The following is a 6315-nucleotide window of genomic DNA, read 5'->3' on the forward strand; positions in this document are numbered from 1 at the left end:
TGGATCAGGCAGACCTCTGGGTGTTGTTTATGCATCTTGATTATTTATGTCTAATTTGGGAACTGCCATGATACAAATACACAGAGATTTGTTATTAGCTCTCATAGTAATTACAGGTTACAAAGACAGTGAAGTATAACTTAAAAGTTGTACTAGTTGGGTTCCCGGGGTAACAACTTGGCAAGTTATTATGTCTATGGCTACAGAGGAAAGAAGGAAGGACTCCTGCTTAGCACACCCAGACTGTATTAGTAAAATTCTAAACACTGAAAGGGTTGTTCTGCTTGGGGGAAGGGCAGGTTGTGTTTTGGGTTGTTTGGCTTTTTTTTGGGGGGATGGGGGGTGGTTGAGGGAGTTTACTCTATATTACAGAATTGTAATCCCACATTTTTGAAAAATAGACTAAATACCAGAATACCAATGCCACCTTTTATCTAGTACAATACCAGAGAACCAGACATCTTGTTAGGTGCTCCACCTAACAACCTAAGCCCTCGGATCAGTTCTATTCTGTGCACTCTTGTTCCTACACTACCATGCACATTCCCGCACAAATGTTATTCTCCACTCAGAATTTCATTTACTTGAAATAATCCCTTTTAAAGAGCTAGACTTAATCTCTGGAATGATCTTCTGTGTTGGCCAGATCTCTAGTATTTTGTTACGTGTGTGTTTGTTTTACAAATGAAGCATTATAATAGGTAAGATAGCTGGCATTGGCTGGTTCAGTGTGGGAACAGAGAGTGTATGCAGGCATAAGCAGTGTGCTTATGAACAGATCATCCAGGTTAGACACTGGCCCCCTGGGCTGCCTGCCCTGCACTACTGTGGTTTGCTGTGTGATCTTAGACTGTTGCCTTCTGACTAATCAGGCTCCATCTTTTGACTGCTAACTCTTCAGAACAAAGTTTAAGCATTGCATCTGCTAAAGAAAATGGTAAACAACATTAATTACTTCATCAAGATACAAAAATAAATTAGATTCATCAAATTGTTTCCAGTTTATCTTCATCTGTTTCATACAAAGTCTACGTTACAAGACAGGTGATGTAACCTTGTTTAGAGGGTGTATTTTAGCAATCACTGAGACTGACAAAGACATGACAGGCATTCTGCCCTGAAGTTACTTCCCATGCAGAATCTCCAAGTGCCTCATACATAAGAGCCTGACAGCAAATGCTCTTTATAGCTAGCAAAACATCTACCTCTCCACCAGCTGGCTGCATCTTGAAGGTGATTTGTAAAAGTTTCCTTTTATATCCTGATACTGTTTCATCACTGCATTTGCTTCAGCTACTTCTCAACTCTATATGTGAAATAATTGTCAGCTGTTCAGTATCCCTCTTCTGCCACCTCCAAGCATATCTGACTATAACCTTAGCTTGAACTCTAACATATTTTTAACTGGTTTTCTTAGTTTGAACTCTTATTTTCAAATATTTTTTTCCTCACAAGTGTAAGTAACACCATCATCCTCAGCATTTTATCTTTCAATCTCAGTGGAACCTTCCACTCCAAGGCACAAGGAGCTTGCCTCCACAAAGAACCAGATGCTTGAGTGACTTTGGATCCCAAATCAATACAAGAGAGTAACAAAGCAAAATATTAGCTAAGATTATAGTTACAATCAGAAAGGAACTCCTTTAGATATTCACAAAAGCTAATAACAAAAACATGTATTGGGGCACACATACAGCCTTAATAAAGTCTCTATCACATGGCAAAGCCCATGAAGTTTAGGTCACTGTGGTGCAACCCATTGCACTGCCTGTTCACTGTTCAAGGAAAACATGGAATCATCTGTGCTCTGTCAAGATGCTCAGAAGCAAGCAAACCTCTTTATTACTCTCACCTAGTTCACACAGGTAACATGAGCCACCAACTTCAAAGGTGCTGTAGGCTTTTCCTCCTGACTCAATCCAGGCTACTGCACCCTCTTTCCTTCTGTTTGGCATGAGAACTAGAGCAAGCCAGAGAGGTTTGCACATTTAAATGACACAGAGATCCAGCCAGGAATATGCATCATGAACAAATGTAAACCAGCAACTCATACCAGGTGCAGCAAAACCTAGAAAAGTAACTCCTCTAGCATATGTTTCTCATGAGTATTACTTGTATCTGGAGCTCAAATCCATTTCTACCCTCAACTGTGAATCACCAGCAGTTTGGTTTTTCAGTGTGCCCCATGGGAGTAATCATCTAGTGACTAGGAGAGGTCTCCTAGATACACACAAACAAAGAAATGAAACACTTGCCAAATCCCTTGTACTGGTATTGGAGACTTGAATAAATTCCAGAGTCTTTGCACTGAATGAAACAGTGGCAGGATATAGAAACAAACAGTCACTATATGTGTGTAACCATGTTTCAGTGCATTTCCTCAGTCCCTGGGGACTTCCCGATGCCCTGCTTGAGAGCCAGTTGCCTTCTCATGCAAAGATCATGCAGTCTGAGACAAAACGAGGACTGTAAAGCCTGGTCAGATATTAAAGCTTACTTTCTGTTCTTAGATTATCACAAATACCCTCAATCACAGTTAAGGTAATTTGGGTTGGAGAACTGCAATTCCATCTGAATCCAGGTATCATGCTGTCCTTGGTCCTAGAACTAATTCTTCAACTGTTCCTTTAACAGGTTAAAAAGATCAAATCTCAAAACCAAACCCCACTGTGCTGAGTTCAGCTTTCTCAGTAATATCAGCACTATGCTGCTGGTATAAACAGGCTACCAGTATATAGTACAACATTAAGGAGAGATTTTGAACCCATTTAGATCTCACAATGCTTAAAACAATCATGGCTTCCAGCTCTAAAATAATGTTCCCCAGACAGCCACCACACTGGAAAACATTGTAGAAAATATTACCAGTGCACATAGGAGCCCCTGACATCATCCAGAACAGACCAGCATGAATAATCACTGCACAGTTTTTGGCCTGTCTTGCCAAAGGACAGAAACAACTACAAAAGATGGAAGCTGCCAAAAGCCCTCAGGGAATTTTTTCCTAGGAATCGTGTTAAAAGGTTTAATGCAAAACCAAGTCTGTTCTGCTTCATTGTTTCCCATCATTATGTGCTCTTTCCACTTTAGTGACTCATAACACAAACAGTCCCATGGTTTGGATTAGTCTCCTGGCCTCTGCCAAAGTACCGGGGAGGCTGTCACACCTTAAATATGCCCCTAAGAATCCTGGAGAATAATTCTGGAAGTTCCAAGGAACCTAATTAAGCTACTTAAACTTACTCTAAAAATGCTTAAACAACAGGTTCCTAAGGCAAATCTGCAGGCTGGTAACTACATACTGCAAAAATTATCTTCTTGTTGTTTAACATACTGCCACCTCTGAAATGACCCAGGAAAATGTATTTTAAAATCACTTACAGTGAGAAGTTCACTGAAAGAAGTCAACACACAATTTCTACAGCAATCTGGAATGCAGCCAGAAATTTTCAGTTAAAATCAACGATTATGTGAAATAGCAGGAAAGGGGTTTTTTTGGTGGCTTGTTTGTTTTAAAGCATATCAACCTTGTTTTAGTACAAAACACAAAATGCAGGATTTTGAGAAAGTTCTTACATGATCTAAACTTCATTACCTATGGATCAGCTTCACTACCTAGGATCAGCTGAGGTACTAGCTAGGCATGAATGATGCCTTGCAAGACAAAGGAATATCAGAGATTTTTAATTGCATAGGACTGATGTTTTTGTTGCTCTTACAAGTGGCATCTTACAGCTTTAGAGAAAATTTAAGGCAAAGAAAGTTGACTTCAAATAGCTGTTGACTGGGTGGCCGCTACTAAGAGATTTGTTTCTGCCAGGCATACTATGACTTTTCCAGGTCAGAAGCACAGGTCTGAATTCTAAAACCAGAGCTCTCTTCCTCTAATGAGTAAGAAAAAAATATATTAAAAGCCTACTGTTTTAGCATGAAGGAGTACACATAAAACTTAACATTTTCACATTTGATTTCTGATAAGCCTTCAGTAAACACTTCTACTGGAGCTGGATAACTTTCAGTGCTGTGTCCTGCACACCAGTACCCAGTGCTCACACCAGGCAGACAGAGGAGACAGAACAAAGGGCTGCAGTGCCAACACAACTGCAGATCATTTTCAAACAACTTCTCAACACTAAGGTTTATTTTTCCAATGCTTCTACCCTCCAGGAAGTCATTAATACAAGAATGAGCAGCCATCAGTGTGTACAGAATAAATGAGTTCAAAACAGCAGAGGAAAGAGCCCAGCTGGCTGAGCAACAAGGACAGACATGGAGAGCCAGCCAGCCATCATCCTTCCTGTGGAGAGAGAGGCTGGACCAAAGAAAGCCTTTGGGAAGGTTTTGCCAGTATAGAGTTAGAAGCCCAAATTTAAGACACAGCCAGAAACATGCACACACACATACACACACACAGAGGAGCATGGAGCCACAGACATTCTCTAGGCCAAAGAAATGTGTACAATACTTTATCTTCTCAGTCAGACTGTCTGGGCTGGGAGAAAACCTTTAAATGGAAGACAATGTATTTTTTTGGTAACTAGGATGTCATGTGAATTATCTTCCCTGAAGAGGACAGGAAACAAACTTATTTATTCATGTGCCCCCCCCCCCCCCCCCCAAAATTTTCTGCTTGTTATTAAAACAACCAGCCAAAGAGGTTGGTGACAGGTCTACTGATGCACAAGATGCTTTTTCTCCAGAGACAGCAACAGTGCCAGTACAAAATTCTTTAAGGTTTCTTAACCTCCCTGTGCTGCTTTTGCACTAAACAAGTCACTAATCAATCTCACTGTGCATTCTGCTTAGGTTACTTGCAAACAAGCCAAAGAATTTTAACTGTGATGCAAGTACTTGTTAATTTACAAATGGCTACAAAAGCTGGAAGTAGCATGTGCAGCTTTGCAGTAACTATACCTCCTTTTTATTTCATTACTTCTGCTATAAACAAAGAATATCCAGAGAGCTGCACAAGGTTACTGTCCTCCTGTCAGTCAAGGGAACAGAACTGCAGTTAACTGCATGGTTCTGAAATAAATAGGTTTTGACTGCTGAGGTAGCTTTTAACTACAAGACCTGCTCAGCCACGGGCTTCTGACAGCTTTTTCCTTCCCTCTTTTTTAAGCTCAAATTTAATCCAACCATAAAAATATTTGTTGAAGTGCTCTGTCTGCCTGGCAGCATAGCCCACACTAGACAGACTTCAGCAGGATTTTTTTTTTGCATTCCTCCTGTTTTTTTATTTTGAATTGTATGCGCAAAGATTTGGTAGGTGGAGCTTTTGAAAGCAGAGCTTTTGAATCAATTGCAGCAGACTTGGCATGGGGTGGCACTCCTGCTGTTCACTCAACTATGGGATAAACAAGTGTTAATCATGAGCAAACTTGAATTTTCAACTTTTTCAAGGTTGCATCATTATTCCAAATTTTGTTTTCAGAGATGAAAATTCTAAACAAATATTCACATTTTATTTATAGATGCTTTAAAACATTTTCTGAAAAATACACCAGAAGCATTGATTTCAATGTGAATTTGACCACACTGACTCTTAACATGGGCACTTCTAAATTTATTTTTAGAAAATCCTTCTGTTTTCCTTTCTATGCTAAAGTGTATCAGAAGAACTGACATAGGAGGAGCAAGAGAACTTCAGTAAGAAAGGCTATGCTGCATCATTCCTTTCAAATCACAGCAGAATGCACTCCAGCAGCAGCTGTGGTAGCAGCAAACCTTAGGGGAGAAAAGAGTAACAGTCACAGCAAGACTTTCTGTTGGATCTGTTTGGGAAAACAATCGAAGTCTCAGGTACACAGATACACCCTCATGTCAGGGGATTAATCTAGAAACATAAAGGTAAATTCCAACTGAGAATATCTGCTGCCAGCAACTGATTCTGTGTCCAGAGGTACAGAATTTGACACGTTCCTTTTCAGTTTCAGGTCTGAAAAAGCACTAGAATGGTCAATACCTTTCTTTTTTTTCACAGTTGATCACCTAGAGGTACTTGTATATGAACCTATGTATAAACTCTGGAAGACCATTTTCAGATCAAAAAAGCCTTTATAAGAAAATGCCCAAACTTTCTGTGTTTGTGCAGAGGATGTGTATTTTAACCCTGTGACCTCCACAGGAACACCTTTAGTACATATTGAATAGACAGGAAAGAGTCTTCATTTGGCATCACTGTATCATCTTTGATACTGTTTTGCTGAGGAATTCAAGAGCTCCCTTTCTACCTAAACATACAAATCTAACTATTCTCACAGTGCTCACACAGTGCAGTGTTAGCAAAGGACTGACTGCATTTAGATAATGTTC

The sequence above is a fragment of the Corvus cornix genome, chromosome 10, assembly GCF_000738735.6.
Source record: "Corvus cornix cornix isolate S_Up_H32 chromosome 10, ASM73873v5, whole genome shotgun sequence".
NCBI classification, from domain to species: Eukaryota; Metazoa; Chordata; class Aves; order Passeriformes; family Corvidae; genus Corvus; species Corvus cornix.